The sequence below is a fragment of the Podarcis pityusensis genome, assembly GCF_964106645.2.
Source record: "Podarcis pityusensis genome assembly, chromosome: W".
NCBI classification, from domain to species: Eukaryota; Metazoa; Chordata; class Lepidosauria; order Squamata; family Lacertidae; genus Podarcis; species Podarcis pityusensis.
Window position 1 is genome coordinate 35,459,324 of NC_138045.1, and position 22,621 is coordinate 35,481,944.

General features: G+C 45.4%; 1 pseudogene across 1 annotated transcript in view; it reads left to right on the forward strand.

Moving 5' to 3' along the window:
- Positions 1-22,621, forward strand: part of LOC308467693 (inositol polyphosphate 5-phosphatase OCRL-like) — a 40,257-nt pseudogene that overhangs the window by 11,627 nt on the left and 6,009 nt on the right. The window contains exons 4-13 of the transcript in view: positions 1,446-1,628; positions 11,478-11,577; positions 11,685-11,935; positions 13,574-13,627; positions 15,618-15,721; positions 17,406-17,541; positions 19,923-20,033; positions 20,492-20,657; positions 21,483-21,691; positions 22,071-22,094. The product of the transcript in view is annotated as an inositol polyphosphate 5-phosphatase OCRL-like (transcript). The remainder of the gene's footprint in view (positions 1-1,445; positions 1,629-11,477; positions 11,578-11,684; positions 11,936-13,573; positions 13,628-15,617; positions 15,722-17,405; positions 17,542-19,922; positions 20,034-20,491; positions 20,658-21,482; positions 21,692-22,070; positions 22,095-22,621) is intronic.

Genomic DNA, 22,621 nt, shown 5'->3' on the forward strand with positions numbered 1-22,621 from the left:
CACTCAGGCCACATGGGTGGGTAATGGAAAGTATTAGTTGTGGTGGGCAATTTTCCTTGGTGCCACATACTGAACCGTGGCTTCATTTTATGAGCAGGACGGCAGCCTCTCCTCCAGGTTTGCACACCTCTCCCCCACCCCAAGCCTATTGGGAAGCTTCCACTTGGATTTTAAATTAACCACAGTTTGGTGTGTCCAGATCCTATGGTGGTTAATTTTACCAGCTTTGTAAACCCACGATTGGAAGTTGGCTTGTTTCAATGAGCCATGGTTCAAATGAAGCAGTTTGTGCAGCTTCAGACATTGTGACAAGATGCAGTTAATCCAAAACTGAAGCAAAACCTTTGGAACTCCTCCTAAAAGCTGTGCTGGAGGACAGGGAGGTGTGACCCCCCCCCCCCAACACTTGGTGTGGGTCATCCTTATAATGCTAAGCTTACTACTTCAAACAAAGTTTTTGCTTTGGTTATTTCCTCGTACTGTTAGTAGCAAGGTAAAGGTAAAGGGACCCCTGACCATTAGGTCCAGTCGTGGCCGACTCTGGGGTTGCGGCGCTCATCTCACTTTATTGGCCGAGGGAGCCGGCGTGCAGCTTCCGGGTCATGTGGCCAGCTGGACTAAGCCGCTTCTGGCGAACCAGAGCTGCGCACGGAAACGCCGTTTACCTTCCCGCCGGAGCGGCACCTATTGATCTACTTGCACTTGGACGTGCTTTCGAACTGCTAGGGTGGCAGGAGCAGGGACCGAGCAACGGGAGCTCACCCCGTCGTGGGGATTCGAACCACCGACCTTCTGATCTGCAAGTCCTAGGCTCTGTGGTTTAACCCACAGCGCCACCCGTGTCCCACTGTTAGTAGTACCCAGTGGCCATTTGTTTTTCATGTCTGCTTTTATGATATGTTTATCAGTATGTAGTTAGCAGCTTCAGATGCTACTGTTTTACAGAGGCTGTTTAGCTTGCTCTTTTTACCCCTTTACTAGACAGGCTGTATTTCTGTGCTGTTTTCAGAGTCGGGAATGCCCATTCCTTCATGGCCAGCATGGAAACACAGAAGGCTAGCCATTTAGGAGATTTGCAAAGAGGACAAGGGTAATCTTCTAGCAAACCAGCTTGGCACAGCAGATCTGAGAAGTGGTTTTCTGCTCCCGGAAAGCCAGCCTGGAAACCAGGTTGCCAGGTGAAGGAAGAATGGAGAGATCAACCAACTCACTTGCCTTCGAAGAATTTCTGGTTGCCTGTGGCTACTGGGATAGTGCTTAGATATCAGGCTGGCTGACACATCTTAAAAAATACAAGGAAAAAGCTTTTTTTCTTTCATTAGCAAAGCTCCTTTGGAGCCCAGAATAGCTAAGCTGAGGAAGAAGTGGCTGGTATTACTTGTTTGTTCTTGGTCCTGATCTTGCCTGCCCTTGCACACTCCTGTTGTCTTTGCATATTTAACCAGCCCGTCTGTTCCGATTGGAGTCCTATTCCTGCAGTTCCAAATCCTTCTCTTTGGCACTTGGGCATTTGGTTCCAGGAGCTGGACCTGAGCACAGAGGCTTTCTTCTACTTGGACTCGACAAAGGAGCAAGAGTGGCTGACAGCTGTGGAAAAGGCTTTGCGTTCCAAATCCAAGTACAAGAAAGTAAGTCCAACCCCACCCATTTCTTCAGCAGCCAGACAGCTGTCAGGAGCTGGAGGGAGGAGCTGGAGGGAGGAGGAGGAGGAGGAGGAGGAGGAGGAGGAGGAGGAGGTCAGCAAGAAAAAACACCTGGTGTCAGTGGTGTTTTATTCAAAAGAAGCCAACATTCTTTATTCAAAGAAACCCAAACCGTGCAGGCCTCGTGATCACAGAAACCTTTCCCAACAGGTCTTGCCCCAGTGAGGTAGTTGTGAAGGCTGAAGGTTGCTACCCTCCCACCACTCTCTGAAGTCTCCTCCTCCCCCTGGTCCTTCCCAAGCAACCTGAGACTGACACCTTGCCTGTCTTTGCTCCATGCTCTTAATTTCTCTGTGTTCTGGGAGACCAGCAGGGAGGGGAGCTGATCGCAGCAGGATGGGGAGACCCCCTGGCTTCTTCAGCAGCCTGCCTGATCTCTGCTTCTTGACCCCCGCCTCCAGCCTCCACTTCTGCCTCGGATTCTGGACTGCTGTTTGCCACAGAATCTTCCTGCCCTCCTGCCTCTTCAGTTTCCAACGCCTCCTCTTGCTCACAGTCTGCTCCCTCTTCTCCCTCTGACGGCTCAGCGTCGTCGTCCCTGTGGGAATGTTCTGGGGTGCAGGAGAGGATATATTGTGGGATTATATCTTAATCCAACTTGTGCTAACAAGTTCCCAAAATATCAGCAGAGTTTATAGACATTCCCCTTTAAGTTCGCAACGGTAACGCTTGCACAGGTTCGCTAGAACCTCTATAATAATTACTCTGGTGATTTCCCCTTTTGTTCCCTCTTAAAATACAAGACACAACACAGTCTTTATAAAAGTATAAAAGAGTTTACTCACGTTCTGTTCAGAATATGATCCCAGAAGGCAGACCGCTTAAAAAGGTAAAATACACTCAGAATCTATCTTGTAGTAAAATAGTCCCGTCCTCTCTTGGCTGAGAGCCAAGAGGGCATCCTTGGATGTTTCCTCATCGAAGGAAGATGGCAGAGAGAGAGAGAGAGAGAGAGAGAGAGAGAGAGAGACTGCCTGCCCTGTGCTTTTACCATTACCTGCACAGGTGAGGCCACACCCACCTCTGGTCACATGCGGAGGGCGTCCGTCCCAGGAAGTTTACCTGCTTGCTGGACTGACATCCCTCCCCATGTTCTAACATGTACACTCTAGGAATGTTGTCATTGACTGCTCCTGTGTTTACATCCCACATACCCCTTCTCAGGCAATACAACATATACAAAACATAAACAACTTTATTCAACCACCCAGAGTCCCAGCTTGACACATAGATTCTGGAAACTCTCTCTTGGTAGGGGTTTTGTCAGGATGTCAGCAGTCATCTCTTGGGTGCTGCAGTAGGATAGTTCCACAAGTCCATCCTGGATCATCTGGCGTATGTAGTGGTATTTAACCCCAATGTGTTTTGTTCTGGCCAGGAACTTCTCACTCTGCGTCAGCTTCAGGCAACTTTGATTGTCCTCCAGCAAGCTGACAGGCCCTTTTCTCACCAACCCAAAGTCCTTTATGAGTTGATCAAGCCAGGCGATCTCTCTGCAGGCTTCTGTTGCTGCAACGTATTCTGCTTCTGTAGTCATTGTTGTCTGGCAACTGCTTCGAATCCTGCTGATTCTTCAGGAAGTCAGTAGCCATCGGTGTAGCAACTGGATGTGCGTCTTGCATCTGCATGTGCTCAATTAGCTCGTGGATCTTCTGTCTTTGGCTGAGAAGAAATGAGCCGTCCTCTTCTCTTTCCACCTGGATCCCGAGGTAGTACTGGACATCTCCTAGCTCCTTGACCTCCACCTCTTTGCTAAGGTGTTTTACTATCTGTGTATAGTCTTTCTCACTTGCTGTGGCAATAATCAGGTCATCAACAAAAGCTAAGATATATGAGAATTGTCCATTATTTGACTTACTGTACAAGCACTTGTCAGCGTCGCCTTGCTTGTACCCAAGTTGCGTCAGCATTTTTTGTTTGTTGTTTTTTTTAAAATGATTTTTATTAAGGTTTCAATAAAAAGTTAGACAGAAAAACATAGAAAAGAAATACACAAATACACAATACATAATCCAAAAAAAAGAAGAAAAACACAAAAAAACAAAAAGCAAAAAAAGAAACAGAGCAATTAAAAACAATATCACTTTTCATTTCCGTTTTTAAATTTACTTATTTTCTGGACTTCCTCATACCTCCCTCTTTTGTATTCCAGTCCAAATTGTTTGTCCAGCATTTTCTTTTCCACTTTTTTAATCCAAATCTTTAATCTTAATATAACATAACATCAAAATTTTACCTCTTAAGTACCAAATTTCCATTTCCTTAGACTTCTTTAATCCTAATCTTTAATTTTACTGTAATATAGCATTGAAATTTTACCTCTTAAGTACCAAATTACCATTTCCTTAAACTTCTTTAATCCTGATCTTTAATCTTAATCTATCTATAACTTTATCCTGTACAGCTAGAAACCACTTATTTTCAATCCAACATCACTCTAACATTCTTTAATTTTGCAGTGTTTCTGTAGATAATCTTTGTATTTCTTCCAATCTTCCTCCACCGACTCTTCTCCCTGGTCACGGATTCTGCCAGTCATTTCCGCCAATTCCATATAGTCCATCAGTTTCATCTGCCATTCCTCCAGCGTGGGAAGTTCTTGTGTCTTCCAATACTTTACGATAAGTATTCTTGCTGCTGTTGTTGCATACATAAAGAAAGTTCTCTCCTTTTTTAACACCATTTGGCCGACTATGCCCAGGAGAAAGGCCTCTGGTTTCTTAGGGAAGGTATATTTAAATACCTTTTTTAATTCATTATATATCATTTCCCAGAAAACCTTAATCTTTGGGCACGTCCACCAAAGGTGAAAAAATGTACCTTCAGTTTCTTTACATTTCCAACATTTGTTATCGGGCAAATGATAGATTTTTGCAAGCTTGACTGGGGTTATGTACCACCTGTATATCATTTTCATAATATTCTCTCTTAGGGCATTACATGCCGTAAATTTCATACCTGTGGTCCACAACTGTTCCCAGTCAGCAAACATAATGTTATGTCCAACGTCTTGTGCCCATTTAATCATAGCCGATTTTACCGTTTCATCCTGAGTGTTCCATTTCAGCAGCAAGTTATACATTCTTGACAAATTCTTAGTTTTGGGTTCTAACAGTTCAGTTTCTAATTTGGATCTTTCCACCTGAAAGCCAATTTTCTTGTCCAATTTAAATGCCTCCATTATCTGAAAATAATGAAGCCAGTCTCGCACTTTGTTTTTTAGTTTTTCAAAACTCTGCAATTTCAGTCTATCTCCATCTTGTTCCAAAATTTCCCAATATTTCGGCCATTTGACCTCCATATTGACCTTTTTCAAGGCTTTCGCTTCCATTGGTGACAGCCACCTTGGGGTTTTGTTTTCTAATAAGTCCTTATATCTTATCCAAACGTTAAACAGCGCTTTCCTGACAATGTGGTTTTTGAATGCTTTATGTGCTTTGACCTTATCATACCATAGATATGCATGCCATCCAAATACATTGTTAAAACCTTCTAAATCCAAAATGTCAGTGTTTTCAAGAAGTAGCCATTCTTTCAACCAGCAAAAAGCTGCTGATTCATAGTAAAGTTTGAGGTCTGGCAGGGCAAATCCACCTCTTTCCTTTGCATCCGTTAGTATTTTAAATTTTATTCTGGGCTTCTTGCCCTGCCAGACAAATTTAGAAATATCTTTCTGCCACCTCTTGAAACAATCCATTTTGTCCACGATTTGCAAAGTTTGAAACAAAAACAACATTCTAGGCAATACATTCATTTTTATCGCAGCAATACGGCCTAGCAGTGAAAGCTTCAAATTTGACCAAATTTCTAAATCTTTTTTCACCTCAGACCAACATTTTTCATAGTTCTCTTTAAATAAGTTCCCATTTTTTGCTGTCATGTTAATCCCCAGGTATTTAACTATCTTAACCACTGTTAAACCTGTCTCATTCTGAAACCTCTCTCTTTCAATCGGTGTTAATTTTTTCTCTAAAACCTTAGTTTTTGACTTGTTCAATTTAAATCCTGCCACTTGACCAAATTCTTGAATCAGTTCTAAAACCCTTTTAGTACTAGATTCTGGCTCCTGTAACGTCAGTTGCGTCAGCATTTTATGCAACTTCTGGTTCCAGGCTCTAGCAGCCTGTTTAAGTCCATAAAGTCCTTCTGGAGTTTGCACACTAAATGTGCCTCATGTGGTTTCACAAAACCTTTGGGCTGTTTCACATAAATTTCCTCAGAAATCTGCCCATGTAGAAAAGCGGTAGCAATGTCTATGTGTTTCACCCTCATTTTCTTGGAGGCTGCAATGCTTAAAAGCATTCTTATGCTGCTGTACCTCACGGTTGGTGCAAAAACTTCATCATAGTCTTCACCAAAACGCTGTGAAAATCCCTGTGCTACAAGTCTAGCTTTGTAGCGCTGCACTTCTCCTTCTGACCCCTTCTTAACCTTGAAAACCCATTTACTGCCAATGGCCTTCTTACCGGGAGGCAGCTCAGTGAGTGTCCAGGTCTTGTTCTGATGCAGTGCATCCATCTCCTCCTGCGCGGCCTTCCTCCAGAGACTGGCTTCTGCAGCTGGCATCTCCTGTATCTCTTCCCAAGTGGAAGGTTCCTGTGGAAACGCCGACCCTGCAAAGTAGAAATAGAAAAATTCCTTCCTGTAGCACCTTAAAGACCAACTAAGTTAGTTCTTGGTATAAGCTTTCGTGTGCAAGCACACTTCTTCAGATACACTGAAACAGAAGTTACCAGATCCTTCTATATATTGAGAAGGTGGGGAGGGGTATTACTTAGAAGGGTGGTGGGAATCGGAGATTGGCAGATAGCTGAGATGAGCCTGTTGACGACTCTTAACGACTGTAATAGGTCTTACAGGAAAAGGCAAGGGGTGAGAAGGTGAGAAATGGCTTAGTCATGTATAATGAGATAAGAATCCAATGTCTTTGTTCAAACCAGGTTTCTCCATTGTTTTAAGTTTGGTAATGAGTTGTAATTCAGCAGCTTCTCTTTCCAGTCTATTTCTGAAATTCCTTTGTAGTAAAACAGCTACTTTGAGATCTTGTATAGAATGTCCTGGGAGATTGAAGTGTTCTCCTACTGGTTTCTCTGTTTTGTGATTCTTGATGTCAGATTTATGTCCGTTTATTCTTTGGCGTAAGGTTTGGCCTGTTTGTCCAATATAGAGAGCTGAAGGACACTGTTGGCATTTGATGGCATACACAATGTTAGACGAGGAGCAATTAAATAGTCCCGAGATGGTATGTGTGATGTTGTTGGGGCCAGTAATGGTGTTGTCCGGGTGTATGTGGCAGCAAAGTTGGCATCTGGGTTTATTGCAGGCTCTGGTGCCAGTGTCCGTGTTAAGTCTGGTTGTAGTATTATTGTGGGTTAGGAGTTGTTTAAGATTGGGTGGCTGTCTGTAGGCAATGAAAGGTCTTCCTCCCAGAGCTTGAGAAAGAGAACTGTCATTGTCCAGGAGAGGTTGTAGATCTCTGATGATGCGTTGAACTGTTTTAACTTGGGAGCTGTATGTGATGACTAGTGGAGTTCTGTTATTTTCTTTTTTGGGTCTGTCTTGCAGCAAGTTCTCTCTGGGTATCAGTCTGGCTCTGTTGATCTGTTGTCTAACTTCATCTGCTGGGTATTTTAGTTCTGAGAAGGTTTGCTGTAGATCTCTTAGGTGAGAGTCTCTGTCTGTAGAATTGGAACAGATGCGGCTGTAACGTAGTGCCTGGCTATATACAATGGACTGTTTGGTATGTTTGGGATGGTAGCTAGAGGCATGTAGATATGTTTGTCGGTCAGTTGGTTTACGGTATAAGGTGGTGTCTATGTGTCCATCCTGTATTTTTATAGTAGTGTCCAAAAAATGTATTTCTTGCATAGATTGATTCATTGTAAGGTTGATTGTGGGGTGAAAATCATTGAATTTCTGGTGAAAGGTGTCCAGGGTCTGTTGACCATGTGTCCAGATGATAAAAATATCGTCAATGTATCGTAGGTACAAGAGAGGTTTGAGTGGGTAGGAGTTTAGGAAACGTTGTTCTAAATCTGCCATGAAGATGTTGGCATACTGTGGGGCCATGCGGGTGCCCATTGCTGTGCCGCTGATCTGAAGGAACAGGTCATCACCGAATTTGAAGTTGTTGTGGGTAAGGACAAATTGGCAGAGTTTGGTGGCAAGGTCCGCTGTGGTTTTATCTGAAATGGTGTTCCTTATAGCTTGTAAACCATCGTTGTGTGGGATGTTGGTATACAGAGATTCCACGTCCATAGTAGCTAGTATAGTATTGTATAAGTAGGACAGCCGTAATGGTGGGACACCAAAGTAGGACAGCCGTAATGGTGGGACACCTCTGTTGGTTCTGGATGAGCGCCTGACCTCTGGTTCTGCGACCGCATCAGCTTCCTCATCCTCCTCCAACGCAGGCATGTCCCCATCTGAGTCCTCCTCTTCATCTCTGGTGCCGCCAGGGTTCTGGTCCTCTGCGTCTTCTGGTGCGTCGCCTGTAGGGGGGCGCTGTAACACTCGAAGGCAGATTATTACTTTGTGGGGTCTCAAAAGGGAAATATACAAACTCTTGAGTCCTTTCTGACTCATCGGAAGAGTCCACAACAGTGTTCTTAGTGTCTACTTTTCCATATTCATCAAAATAAACCGCATGGTATGCATTTGTCTTACCAGTTTGTAAGTCCATAATTCTGTATCCTTTGCCTCCAGAGGCATATCCCACAAGGATACCTGCTTTTGCCCTGGAGTCAAGCTTGTGTCTGTGTTCCTTGGGCACGTGGAAGTAACACGGACTTCCAAACACACGTATGTGCGACAGATTGGGAGCTTTCCCATGCCAAAGTTCAAATGGTGTGCGCTCTGCTCCTTTTGTTGGCAGTCTATTCTGCAAATAGACCGAGGTGTACACTCCTTCGACCCACAGCTTCTGTGGCAAACATGCATCCTTTAGCATGCACCTTGTCATATCCATAATGGATCTAAACTTTCTCTCAGCTATGGCATTCTGCTGTGGTGTGTAAGGAATTGTGGTTACGTGTGCAATTCCTTCCTTGGCCAGGAGAGCCTGCATTTCATTTGAGCAGTACTCACCTCCATTGTCGCTCATTAACACAGCTGGAGCTCTCTGGAATTTATTCTTGACCATGGCAATGTACTCCTGGAGCTTGTCCACTATCTCACTCTTCTCTTTGAGGAAATATACAACACAAAATCTTGAAAAGTCATCCAGAAATATTAAAATATATCTATTCTTTCCCAGTGAGGGAACATTCATAGGTCCACATATGTCAGTGTGCACTATGTCAAGCACTTTGTTGCTTCTTTGTTCTGCACAACGTGGAAATGAAGGTTTTACAGCCTTCTCAGTAATACAGCTTACGCACTTTGCTGGAGCTTTGTTGCTCTGCTTTACCTGCAAACCTCTTACAAGTTCTCTTTTCTGTAGATCCAGAATGACGTTGGTGTCTCTATGTCCAAGCCTTCTGTGCCATAGGTCCAGATCTGCTTCATTCTTCTGGCTGGAATGTGCCACTTTTGCAGACTGGTTCTCTGAAAGATCAAGCTCATATACACCATTTATTAGCTTTGCTTGAGCAACCACTTTGCCATTTTTAGTCACCTTGCATTCGCCATTTCCAAATGTGATCTGGAAACCTTTCTTGTCCAAAGTGGACACGCTGATTAAATTGCAGCTCAGCTCTGGTACGTACAAAACTCTAGAGATTGTGTTCTCAATGCATTCATTGTTTATATTGCATTTCAGACTCATGGAACCTGCACCTTTTGCTTTAACAATGTTGCCATCTGCAATCTCAATTTCAAATCCTTCTTCATCATTTCTCTCATTTATCTCATTAAAATAGTCCTTTTTATATGAAAAATGCGAACTGGCACCTGAATCTAAAATCCATTTATTACGTTTATTTTCACGATTCTGGACAGCTAAGTTCCTTTCTTGCAGTAACCATGTGCATTCACATTTCCCCTTCTTTTCCCCTTTTGGCTGAAAGCGGTAGGGTTTCTTTGTTTTAGGAGCTTTGCAATTCTTTGCAATGTGTCCTTCTTTGTTACAATTGAAACAAATCACTTTCTTAGGCATCTCTTTCAACTTTGTAAATTGCCTAGATGCATAACTGCTGTCCATGCTTCTAGCATTTCTCACTGGAGATTCAGCTCTACCTCTACATTCTTCTTTTAAATAACCAGTCAAGTCTTTAAAAGTCAGACCTTGTCTATGGTCCATCAAACTTTCAAATGCGCTAAAGCGTGGTCCAAGTGATGATAACAAAAATGCTATCTTTGTATCTTCATCAAAAGCTTTGGGAGTCAGATCAATTCTTTGAATAATCTCAGTAAACTTGTTGATGTGCTCTGTGAATCCCTCTTTTGAATTCATCCTCACTCTGGTTAATTTACACACCAAGTTTCTGAAGCAGTTTATGCTAGATTCTCCATACACGCGCTCAATATCTCTTAAGATTTGAGATGCATCATCTGTACTATTTATTAATGATAGCTGCTCATCACGAAGTCCACTCAAAATTATGTGTCTAGCTTCGCTGTTCATGCGTTTCCAAGCACTTATCTTGGCTAAATCTCTCTCAGTTGTCCCTGTAGGCTGAGGCTTTAAAGCTTCCAAAATGTGCTTATAATCTAAACATGCTATCAAGCGCTGCTTCCAGTGTATGAAATTGTGTTCATTCAGCACAGGCATTCCTAGCTTTGTATCACTATCAAAAGCTGCTCTAGCCATCTTAAAATCCAAAATTTGAAAATTCTTCAAAATTTCAAAATTTCTCAAAATTTGAAAATCAAAATCTCAAAATACAAAACAGTTCTTCACTGCCTTGGGTCACTGTGAACTCTGAGGGAAGGGGGGGGTGTTTAATCCCCACTGCACAATGGAACAAAGGACCATGTGCTTACCAGGAAGTTAACTCAGAAAAATACTACTCAACTCAAAATCACAATCCAACGCAATCCTTCAAAAATACGCAGCAATATGCAATACTGGGCCCATAACCCTTTGTGGGAATGTTCTGGGGTGCAGGAGAGGATATATTGTGGGATTATATCCTAATCCAACTTGTGCTAAAAAGTTCCCAAAATATCAGCAGAGTTTATAGACATTCCCCATTAAGTTCGCAACGGTAACGCTTGCACAGGTTCGCTAGAACCTCTATAATAATTACTCTGGTAATTTCCCCTTTTGTTCCCTCTTAAAATACAAGACACAACACAGTCTTTATAAAAGTATAAAAGAGTTTACTCACGTTCTGTTCAGAATATGATCCCAGAAGGCAGACAGCTTAAAAAGGTAAAATACACTCAGAATCTATCTTGTAGTAAGATAGTCCCATCCTCTCTTGGCTGAGAGCCAAGAGGGCATCCTTGGATGTTTCCTCATCGAAGGAAGATGGCACAGAGAGAGAGAGAGAGAGAGAGAGAGAGAGAGAGAGAGAGAGTGGCTGCCTGCCCTGTGCTTTTACCATTACCTGCACAGGTGAGGCCACACCCACCTCTGGTCACATGCGGAGGGCGTCCGTCCCAGGAAGTTTACCTGCTTGCTGGACTGACATCCCTCCCCATGTTCTAACATGTACACTCTAGGAATGTTGTCATTGACTGCTCCTGTGTTTACATCCCACAGTCCCCCCACCAGTTCCCTGGCTCTGAGCCTTCTTCCCTTGGGGGATCCCCAGTTGGTGCCACCTGCCACTCCAGGACAGCAAGCAATGAACAGAGCTGGTAGACATCCCAGTACCTTGCATCTTCTAGGTGCAGCTGGTGCTCATCTTTGTCAGGAAGGACCAGCTCAGCCGCATCAAGGAAGTGATGAGGGAGACAGTGGGCACAGGCATCATGGGGAAGACGGGGAGTAGACCCTGACAGCGGAATTCCCTACGTCTATCTTTCTGTCTGTCTATCTGTTTTTCTAATCTCTGCCAACCAGTTCCCCCCTCTTTCCTGCTTGCTCACTAACAGGCATCTTTGCTCCGCCCCTGCAGGGTAACAAGGGGTGTGTGGCCGTGAGGCTTGTCTGCAACAATACCAGCTTCTGCGTTGTCAATTCCCACCTTGCTGCCCACGTGGAAGACTTCGGGCGCCGAAACCAGGATTACAAGGATATCTGTGCCCAGATGAGCTTCCTGCCCCCTGACCAGGGTCTGCTGCAGCTGACAATCATGAAACACGAGTGCGTTTCGAGGGCTTGGAGGGAGAGAGCCTTGGCTGATGTAACTTGTTGGTCTCCGCTATCTGGAGAAGCAAATTGAGTCATGTTTCTGTAACTTTCCTGCCTGTGTGTAGCTCAGGGTAGGCAGCATTTGTTGTTGTTTAGTCGTTTAGTCGTGTCCGCCTCTGCGTGACCCCCTGGACCAGAGCACGCCAGGCCCTCCTGTCTTCCACTGCCTCCCGCACTTTGCTCAAACTCATGCTGGTAGCTTCGAGAACACTGTCCCACCACCTCGTCCTCTGTCGTCCCCTTCTCCTTGTGCCCTCCATCTTTCCCAACAACAGAGTCTTTTCCAGGGAGTCTTCTCTTCTCCTGAGGTGGCCAAAGTCTTGGAGCCTCAGCTTCAGGATCTGTCCTTCCAGTGAGCACTCAGGGCTGATTTCCTTCCGAATGGAGAGGTTTGATCTTCTTGCAGTCCATGGGACTCTCAAGAGTCTCCTCCAGCACCAGAATTCAAAAGCATCCATTCTTCGGTGATCAGCCTTCTTTATGGCAGGCAGCATTGTGCTCTCCAAATGTTGATTGACCAAAATTCCCATAATTGCTAAGAATTGGCCTTGCTGACGGGCTCATGAGAGTTCCACTTCAGCAACACCAGGAGGGTGCAGTGTTGGCGATCCCTGCTGCTGCAGCTGCACCACTAAGGTTTCTACTAGAGCAGCCAGAAGTGCCCAGCACTGTAGGCTCCTGCTTCATTCAGGGCAGGCAGATACTAAACATCTGTGGAAGCGAGTGCTGGGCTTCATTCATTAATTTCTGTTTATTGTGGGGATTTCTTCCCCAGAGTGGCTAATTTAAAATAATAATCAGAAATGCACCTCAAGATAATTTAAAGCATTTAAACAGTACCTTAATAGCAGCGGATCTAAAGAGAGCAACATAAGCCGAGTGGCAGAGATGTATTAGATTAGATTATAGCAAATGTGGGCAACTTCTCCAGTGATCGGGGTGGGAGTTGCAGTTTGTTATGGGCAGTAACACGAAAGCAGAGCGGCCATTTTGCATGGAGAAGGTTCCCGGCTCAGTCACCAGTGTGTGCAGATCGGGCTGGGCATGATCTCTGCCTGAAAGCTGCTGCCAGTCCATGTAGTCCGTCCTGAGCTTGATGGGTCAATGGTCTGCCTCAATATAAGGTAGCTTCCTATGTTCCTGTGTCTGTGTACTACAGCAGGGTTTGGAGGGCCACAAGCGCCCTGCCCATGAATTAACGAACCAGGGGAAATTCTAAAAGTCTTTGCTGAAAGGACATCAAAGCAGGGGCCAGGTGAACCTCTTTGGGAGATTATTCTGAAAGGTCGGGTGCCATGACTGAAAAGGCCCTGCCATGCTTGAAAGAGCAGGAGTTCCCTGGGAAAGGGATTCTAGTCAGTGGAGAGGCAGTGCAAACATAAGTGGGCCTTCTTCTGGTACCCTTTTCCCAAACCTTGAAACACTTGAAAGGCCAAATGGGATGCTCTGAATTGGGCCTGGAAGCAGTTCAAGAGCCAGTCTAGTTCACAGAGCACGAGCCTCATATGATCATACTGCCCAATCCTAGTTATCAGTCTTACTACATATTGCAGGAAGTGGCAGCAGGCTGCCCCCCGCCCCCCGACCCCGTGAGCTAGCCTGTAGCTGTGGTTGCTTTGCTTTTTTCCAGCATTGTCATCTGATCACTAAAAATGAGTTTCAGAGACTTCTGACCTACGACCAGGTGAGAGACATCTTTGTGTTATATGTGGTGGTTTAGGATATTGCCCTGTTTATTTCCTTTGTCTGGGATACCCCAGCCTAGGCTAGAGAAACCACTTTCAGGCAGTTAGGAGCAAAGAACATAGGATGACTGCGACTTCCACAAATGCTTTTTAAGGTTGCAGGTTTGTGCAACCTGAATTAGAAGCAAGTCCCAATTAAGTTGGAGGGTTGCCTTGGAATAAGTAGGACTGCTCTGCAATTTCCCAGTTAGAGGGCTTTCCTAGCTCAGCACACGCTCCAGATGTTGTTGGACTCCCATCAGCCCCAGCATAGCTGCTGTCCAGCAATATCTAAAGGTCTAAGGTTTCCTGCTCTAGGTTTTGCATCTGTCTGGAAAATCTGCGTTGCTCACATGTTCTTATCAGCAGATACTTCCATTAAGTCCATTTAAATTGCTGGTGCTTTTTCTTTTACATTTTTCTCTCCAAGGTTTGTGTGTTCATCATGTTGACGACCTTTCTCCCACTTGGCATAAGGATCATTGGTATTTTGTGTTGAAACAGAGGCCTGATTGCTGCACCTTATGGTGGATTTAAACTCTGTGAGCGTAGTCATGCCTTAGCCCTTTGAGAAGGATGCTGCAAGGAAGGCAAGGGGGGCAGCCTCAGACTTCCAACATATGCAAAACCATCATAAAACATTAAAAACTTCCCTAAAGGCTGTATAGTTACTTATCTCCTTGACATCTGACGGGAGGGTGTCCCACAGGGCAGGTGCCACTACTCAGAAGGCCCTCTGCCTGGTTCCCTGTAACTTCGCTTCTCACAGTGAGGAAACCGCCAGAAGGCCCTCGGTGCTGGACCCTGATGCCTGGGCTGAACAATGGGGATGGAGACACTCTTTCAGGGCTGAGGCCATTTAGGGCTTTAAAGGTTGGCGCCAACACTCAGAATTGTGCTCAGAAACGTGCTGGGAGCCAACATAGGATGCAAAAGGATGGTTTTGCAGTTGCTCATATTGTCGGGGGTGTATTCTGGTGGTGGTTAACAGTTTGTATGGATTATTGGTACATATAACGTTGCATATTGTAGGTATGGCTAACCTGTGGTCTGCCAGATGTTACTGAGCTGCAGTTCCTGTTGGCTCCAGCCATCATGGCCAGTAATCAGGGATGATGGGAATTGTAGTTCTGCAGCATTGTGAGGGCCACGTGTCTGCTGCTCCTGAGTTAGAGGATTTTCCTGTCGTGTGATGCAGCAAAGTAATTTAAGATGACATGGGGCAAAAATGCACAAGCATCCTGTACCTTTAATAAGTGTGTATAAGATAGGATTTCAGCAGGTATACCCCTTTTTTTGCACTTGGCTAACCTACTAGTAGGGACGCGGGTGGCGCTGTGGGTTAAACCACAGAGCCTAGGGCTTGACGATCAGAAGGTCGGCGGTTCGAATCCCCGCAACGGGCTGAGCTCCCGTTGCTCGGTCCCTGCTCCTGCCAACCTAGCAGTTCGAAAGCACGTCTAAGTGCAAGTAGATCAATAGGTACCGCTCCGGCGGGAAGGTAAACGCCGTTTCTGTGTGCTGCTCTGGTTTGCCAGAAGCGGCTTAGTCATGCTGGCCACATGACCCGGAAGCTGTACGCCGGCTCCCTTGGCCAATAAAGCGAGATGAGTGCGGCAACCCCAGAGTCGGTCACGACTGGACCTAATGGTCAGGGGTCCCTTTGTTGTTGTTGTTGTTTAGTCGTTTAGTCGTGTCCGCCTCTTCGTGACCCCATGGACCAGAGCACGCCAGGCACTCCTGTCTTCCACTGCCTCCCGCAGTTTGGTCAGACTCATGTTTGTAGCTTCGAGAACACTGTCCAACCAGGGGTCCCTTTACCTTTACCTTTAACCTACTAGTACTTCACCTTGGTCTTCCAGCACAACAGTGGCTGTTAATAGACTCCATGGTCAGGCAACAGGGGGTCTTTTGCTTCTCTGCTGATTAGCGATTTCTTTTTGGCTTTAGCTAAACATTCAGCGTACCCAAAAGACAGCTTTTGCTGATTTCACAGAGGGAGAGATCAAGTTCATCCCGACGTACAAATTCAACTCTAAAACAGATCCTGCTTGATAGTTGAGCCTTTGTAAGTAAGTCCTCTCAATCATTCTTCTGCAAGGCTTGTTTGTTTTTCCTAGTCTGCCGAGATGCTAGTAGTGTCCTGCCTTTCCATCCTCCTGAGCAGGCTAGTAAAAATATATTTTAAACATGGCTTTCTGCTAAGCAAGCTGTTGGAGGAGGGCTAGAGTTGAGGGCTGGACGGACTTCCTTTCCTCCGCAGTCAGAATGGACACCAAGCCACGGAGGAAGAGAGAGATCCAGCTCTCCTTCACCTGCTCACTTTGCTTGCATGGAATTCCGGGTTGCCAAAGGCTGCTAGGCGAGTTGTGAAATGCAAGGCTGTGATATGTTGTCTTCCTCAAGCCATCCCTGCTCTGCAAATGTTTTGGCTCCTTTTCCCCACATTTGTCCTGATAACCAGCATCCTCTGTTTCGTGGTGTGTATAAGCGGTGTTGCAGTTCCTTGAAAGGTGCAGCAGGCTGAATGAGACTCCTCTTTGTGTCAAGGAAGTCTGGGAATTAGACTTGGTGCTCTCTCAAGATGAGTCTGCCAGGGCATAAGAGCATGAGAGCAGCCCTGCTGGATCAGGCTATTGGTCCATCTGGCCCAGCATCCTGTTCTCACATTGGCCAATGAGATGCCTCTCGGGGAGCCCACAAACAGGACCTGAGTGCAACAGCACACTCCCCTCCTCCAAGCCATACTGCTTCTCTTGGTGGAGTATGTGCGGTGGCCATTATGGCTAGTAGCCATTGAGCCTCACCATCCAGGATTTGGCATGTTCTTGTGGTTCTTGACAACTGTCAGAAGCCACCTAGGCCTGCTACTTTCATTGCTCTTGCTGTGGTAATGGGGAAATCAAAAGGACAGGCGGAACATGTAGTGACGAAGCCGGAAAACGGCAGGCTCCTTTGGGCAGCATATCAGGTGCCAGAAAGGGTCTTTTGGATCATGGTCGGCCAATTGGTGCGAAGGGAAGATAGGAATTTTTTTATGTATGCGACAGCAGCGGCAAGAATACTTATTGGGAAATATTGGAAGACACAAGAATTGCCTACCCGAGAAGAATGGCAGATGAAAGTGATGGACTATATGGAACTGGCTGAGATGACCGGCAGAATCCGAGATCAGGAAGAAGGGTTGATGGAAGAAGACTGGAAAAAATTTAAAATATATCTTCAGAAACACTGTAATATAAAAGAATGTTAGAAAAAGGTTGGAAAAGAATATTAGACCGTATTGGCAGACATGGTACAATGGAATAAGTAAATATGAAGTGTAAAATGAGGATAGAGGAGAATTAAATACTTTCGAATGTTAAAATAAGTAAAAGAAAAGAAGGTTAGAAGGATTTGCTGGAGATACGATTTAAACTAGAATACAAAGCAGGGAGGTGAGAGGAAGTCATGGAAATAAGCAAAAGGGAAAAAGGTTGTAAAGGTCTAATTTGATTTTTGTTATTTTTTACTGTGATTTTTTGGTTTTTTTTATTTCTTTTTTACTGTCTGTTTTTTGTAAGATGTGTGTGGTTTGTTTTTTTTATTTTTTTGTAACTTTAAAACTGGAATAAATATTCTTTAAAAAAAAAAAAAAAAGATCACACGCCGTGTGTGAAGCCAAAGTTTGACTGCGTGAGCCTTGTGTGTTGCCTCAGCCAGTCCAACAGTCCTGGTGTCTCTCCTGTCTCCTTGCAGTGGGAAGTGCCGTGTGCCAGCATGGTGTGAGCCAATCCTCTGGAGAGGAGGCAGCGTGAATCAGCTCAGCTACCGAAGCCACATGGAATTGAAAAGGAGCGACCACAAGCCCGTCAGCTCCCTCTTCCTCACAGGGGTAACACCTGCCCTGGCCAGGGCTATCGTCTATTCGGGGGTTTTAGTTGCCTGCTATGTGGCACCTCCTCGAATCTGGGCAGGCCCTGACCAACAACCAGGCCCCTTTCCTTTTCCTTTTTTTTAAATGATATTTATTAAGGTTTCCAATAAAAAGAACACATCAATAAAAAATTAAAAAGAAAAAAGAAATACACAATTCAAAAATACACAATACATAATCCAAAAAATACAAAAAACAAAATAATAATAATAATAATAATAAATTTTATTTATATCCCGCCCTCCCCAGCCGAAGCCGGGCTCAGGGCGGCTAACAACACTAAAATAGTGCAACATTATAAAAACATCAAAGAATTAATTAAAATCAAAATTGATGGCAACCATAAACTAAAGTATTGTAAAGATTGCCAAAGGAGGGAGTCAGGCTGCGCCCTGACCAAAGGCCTGGTGGAACAGCTCTGTCTTGCAGGCCCTGCGGAAAGATGTCAAGTCCTGCAGGGCCCTTGTCTCTTGTGACAGAGCGTTCCACCAGGATGGAGCCGCAGCCGAAAAAGCCCTGGCTCTAGTTGAGGCCAGCCTAACCTCTCTGAGGCCTGGGACCTTCAAGATGTTTTTATTTGAAGACCGTAAGTTCCTCTGTGGGGCATACCAGGAGAGGCGGTCCCGTAGATACGAGGGTCCTAGGCCGTATAGGGCTTTGAAGGACAAAATAATTTGAAAGACAAAAAAGAAAACAATTAAAAACAATACCACCTTTTCATCTCCATTTTTAAATTTACTTATTTTCTGGACCTCCTCGTACCTCCCTCTTTTGTATTCCATTTCAAATTGTTTGTCCAGCAATTTCTTTCCCTCTTTTTTAATCCCAATCTTTAATCTTAATATAATATAACATTAAATTTTACCTCTTAAAAACCAAATTTCCATTTCCTTTAACTTTTTTAATCCTAATCCTTAATCTTAATCTATATATAACTTTAAATCCTGTACAGCTGGAAGCCACTTATTTTCAATCCAACATCACTCTAACATTCTTTAATTTTGCAATGTTTCTGCAGATAGTCTTTGAATTTCTTCCAATCTTCCTCCACCGACTCTTCTCCCTGGTCCCGGATTCTGCCAGTCATTTCCGCCAGTTCCATATAGTCCATCAGTTTCATCTGCCATTCCTCCAGTGTGGGAAGCTCTTGTGTCTTCCAATACTTTGCGATGAGTATTCTTGCTGCTGTTGTTGCGTACATAAAGAAAGTTCTCTCCTTTTTTAACACCGTTTGGCCGACTATGCCCAGGAGAAAGGCCTCTGGTTTCTTGAGGAAGGTATATTTAGATACCTTTTTTAATTCATTATATATCATTTCCCAGAAAGCCTTAATCTTTGGGCACGTCCACCAAAGGTGAAAAAATGTACCTTCAGTTTCTTTACATTTCCAACATTTATTATCGGGCAAATGATAGATTTTTGCAAGCTTGACTGGAGTTATGTACCACCTGTACATCATTTTCATAATATTCTCTCTTAGGGCATTACATGCCGTAAATTTCATACCTGTGGTCCATAACTGTTCCCAGTCAGCGAACATAATGTTGTGTCCAACGTCTTGTGCCCATTTAATCATAACAGATTTTACCGTTTCATCCTGAGTGTTCCATTTCAGCAGCAAGTTATACATTCTTGACAAATTCTTAGTTTTGGGTTCTAACAGTTCAGTTTCTAATTTGGATTTTTCCACCTGGAAGCCAATTTTCTTGTCCAATTTAAATGCCTCCATTATCTGAAAATAATGAAGCCAGTCTCGTACTTTGTTTTTTAGTTTTTCAAAACTCTGCAATTTCAGTCTATCTCCATCTTGTTCCAAAATTTCCCAATATTTCGGCCATTTGACCTCCATATTGAGCTTTTTCAAGGCTTTCACTTCCATTGGTGACAGCCACCTTGGAGTTTTATTTTCTAATAGATCCTTATATCTTATCCAACCAGGCCCCTTTCCACAGAGCTCCTCCTTGGCCAATGACTTCCGGTGCAAGGAGTGGGCAGGTTTTGGCTCTGTTAAATCCCTAGGCTTCCATTCTCCACTGTTCTGAGTACACGCTGCTCCTGCCGGCATGGCAGACCACATGGGCTGAACTGTATACCTTAACCGTTGGCTCCATTCATGCAATGGAGCTTCTGTGGTACTTGGCTTGGAGCATTTGGCTTCAGCCCATTGGCTCTGGAAGTCACAGCCGCTGCCATCCCTAGGGAAGCTCTCAGAGTTACAGTACTTGCCTCTTTCAGGGCTGGGAACAGGGGGGTGCATCAGGCCTTTCTGCTCTTAGCTCATACCCCCCCCCTTTTAGTCCATAGCCCCAACAAATGTGCTCTGTCCCCCCCCCCCATAGGTGAAGGTTGTGGATGACCGACGGTACCGGAAAGTGTTTGAGGATATTGTTCAGTTGATGGACAGGATGGAGAACGAATTCCTTCCCTCCCTGGAGGGAGGTAAAGACGAATAGGATCCTCTCCAACCCCTTAAAGAGGGTTTGCTGCACAAAGATCAGGGGGGGAAGAAGCCCTTGGCCCATCTAGCTCAGTCTTAAGCGGTTCCCCAGGATTTCCGGGGGATCTCTCCCAGCCCTACCTGGAGATGCTGGGGATAGAACCTGGGACCTTTGCATGCAAGGCAGATGCCCTTCCACTGAGCGGCAGCCTCTTCCTCGCAGGCAAAGACTCGAGGGGTAGCCAGCGTGGTGCCCTCCAGATGCTGGACTACAACTCCCATCATCCCCAGCCAACATGGCCAGTGGCAAGTGCAGCAAGATCTGGAGAGCCCCACGTGGACCTGTTGCATGTGCAGTCCCCTAAATGAGAGCCCGGGGCCAAGGACAAACTTCCCCCGGAGCACGTTTCCTTGCCTCTGCTGAAGGCAAGCACTCTCTTTCCTCCCCCCCCCCCCCCTTTTGCTCTGCAGTTTCCATTTGAGAATGTGAAGTTCCGGTAGCTGCAGAAGGAGAAGTTCCAGATCACAAACAACGGGCAGGTCACCCTCCACTTCTCCTTTATCCCCAAGCTCAGTGACAGCCAGTACTGGAAGCCATGGCTTCGCGCTGAGCCCTGCGAGGGATACTTGGAGCCCAGCGCGTCTCTCTCTGGAATCAGGGAACTGTAGAGTTGGAAAGGGACCCCAAGGCTCATCTAGGGAAGGCCTTGGTTTCCTTTTCATCCCCCCTTTTCCCCTCCTCTTCCCAACCCTCCTCCCTCAAACCTTGGGAGTTTGGTAGAGCAGGGGAGGCTTAACATTTGTGGGCTGCATTGCCCCATGCTCCAAGGGCCACACGTCAAAGCAGCTGAGCCCAAAGTGTAAAAGTGTGTGTGACCAGCTTTAAACAAACACACACACACAAATGAATTGAAGCCAAACAATGCTGGAGGGTCCCCAAACACCTTTTGGCATCGCAGGGAACCAGTGAGAGCAGTCCGTCCAAAAATTACTTTAAAAAAAAAAAAAAGCGTATTTTTATGTTGTGGAGGCACAAAAATATCTTGGGGAACATATAGAACTAGCCAAACTTTTAAAAACTCAATGAAATGTAAACTAAAAAAGAAAGTTACATCGGGGGCGCAAAAATCCTTTCCCTTTTTATATTCTTTTGTTAGGATCACTTTCTCTCACCCCCCAGTATCCTGTCACCATCTTCTGTGCAGCTGCTGCTTTGGAGGACTAGAGAGGAAAGTGAGGTGGGGGTGGGAACTGAGTCGCTTCTTCTCCTAATTCTTGAAGTTAAGGTTTCCCCCATACACCTGTGAGAACAGGAGGCTGTACTAGATGGGCCATTGGCCTGATCCAGCAGGCTCACATTGTGTCCTTCTGTTCAATTCTTCACCGTCTTCACTTTTAATTTACAGACAAGCCAACATGGCTGTGCCAAAGAGTGTATCTACCTGACCTCCTCCCGTTTTAGGTGAGACGGTGGACATTTCCCTGGATGTGTACGTCAGCAAGGAAGAGAAGATTGAGGCTATCTTTGTCCTTCACCTTGACCGTGGCAAGGACTATTTCCTCACCATCAGGGGGAGCTACCTACCAAGCTGCTTCGGGACCTCCTTGGAAGCCTTGTGCTGGGTGAGGCAGCCGCTTGGCGAAGTTCCCGTCACCAGACTTATTGACCTGGTAGGGAAAGGGGTTGATTTACCTGGCAGGTTCATCTGCTGGATGTCTACCCTTCCCACTCTGCTTGCCTGCTTGAAAAACAGCTGCTCTTCCACTCAGCAATGTGGGGGCTGGGGGTCCTCCGCTGCATTCAGCTTCAGCTTCTGTAGCTGTGCATCCGCTTCCTGTGTGCTGTTCATGCCCTTTGTTTGCCTTGACTGAGTCATCCCAGGTTCTGGTCCTCCCACCTGCCCTTTCGCAGGGCCACTGAACCGTGTGCATTTCCCTGCCATCTGCCCAGATACTGTTCAGCCAACGGGCTGTTTCTTTCTCTTCTCAGGGCCTGTGCCATTAACACCCTTGGTTGTCTTTTGCTCTTGCCTTCCTCCTCTGATCTCAGGGAGAAGACAGCTTCCTAGAAAAGGTAACAGTTGGTTTGCTATCCTCTAGATGTTCTTGTAGCGGGCTCAAATCAGGTACAGGCAACGCCCCGTTTACACGGGGGTTGCGTTCCGAGGTACCGTGCGTTTAAATGAAATTGCGTATATTGGGGACAGCATTGGAAAAGCCTGCAAACACCCTCTGAACTGGGTCCTAATCAACAGCTGCCCTGGGGATGAGGGGATCAAATTCTCCATCCTTGCCAACTCCTTTTAGTGATGGGCTGCTTGCCACTGCTGTGCTCCTAAAGCTCTCTTGCTCCCCCCTCCTCTCTTTCTCTTTCTCTTTCTCTTGAATGTGGTAGCTTGAGATAGAACTAACCACCCTGAACATTTCTGGAGAGGAAGATGGGAAGGAGGCAGGAGGCATGGTTCACCAGCTGCTGTGTGCTGCATTGCCCAGACAAAGTCGTGGGCTGGGGCTCCAGCTGTTGCTCAGTTTCTACCACTGCCTCTGCAACGTGCTCTAGACAAGGGGTGGTGAACATGTGACCCCATCATCTCATCATGC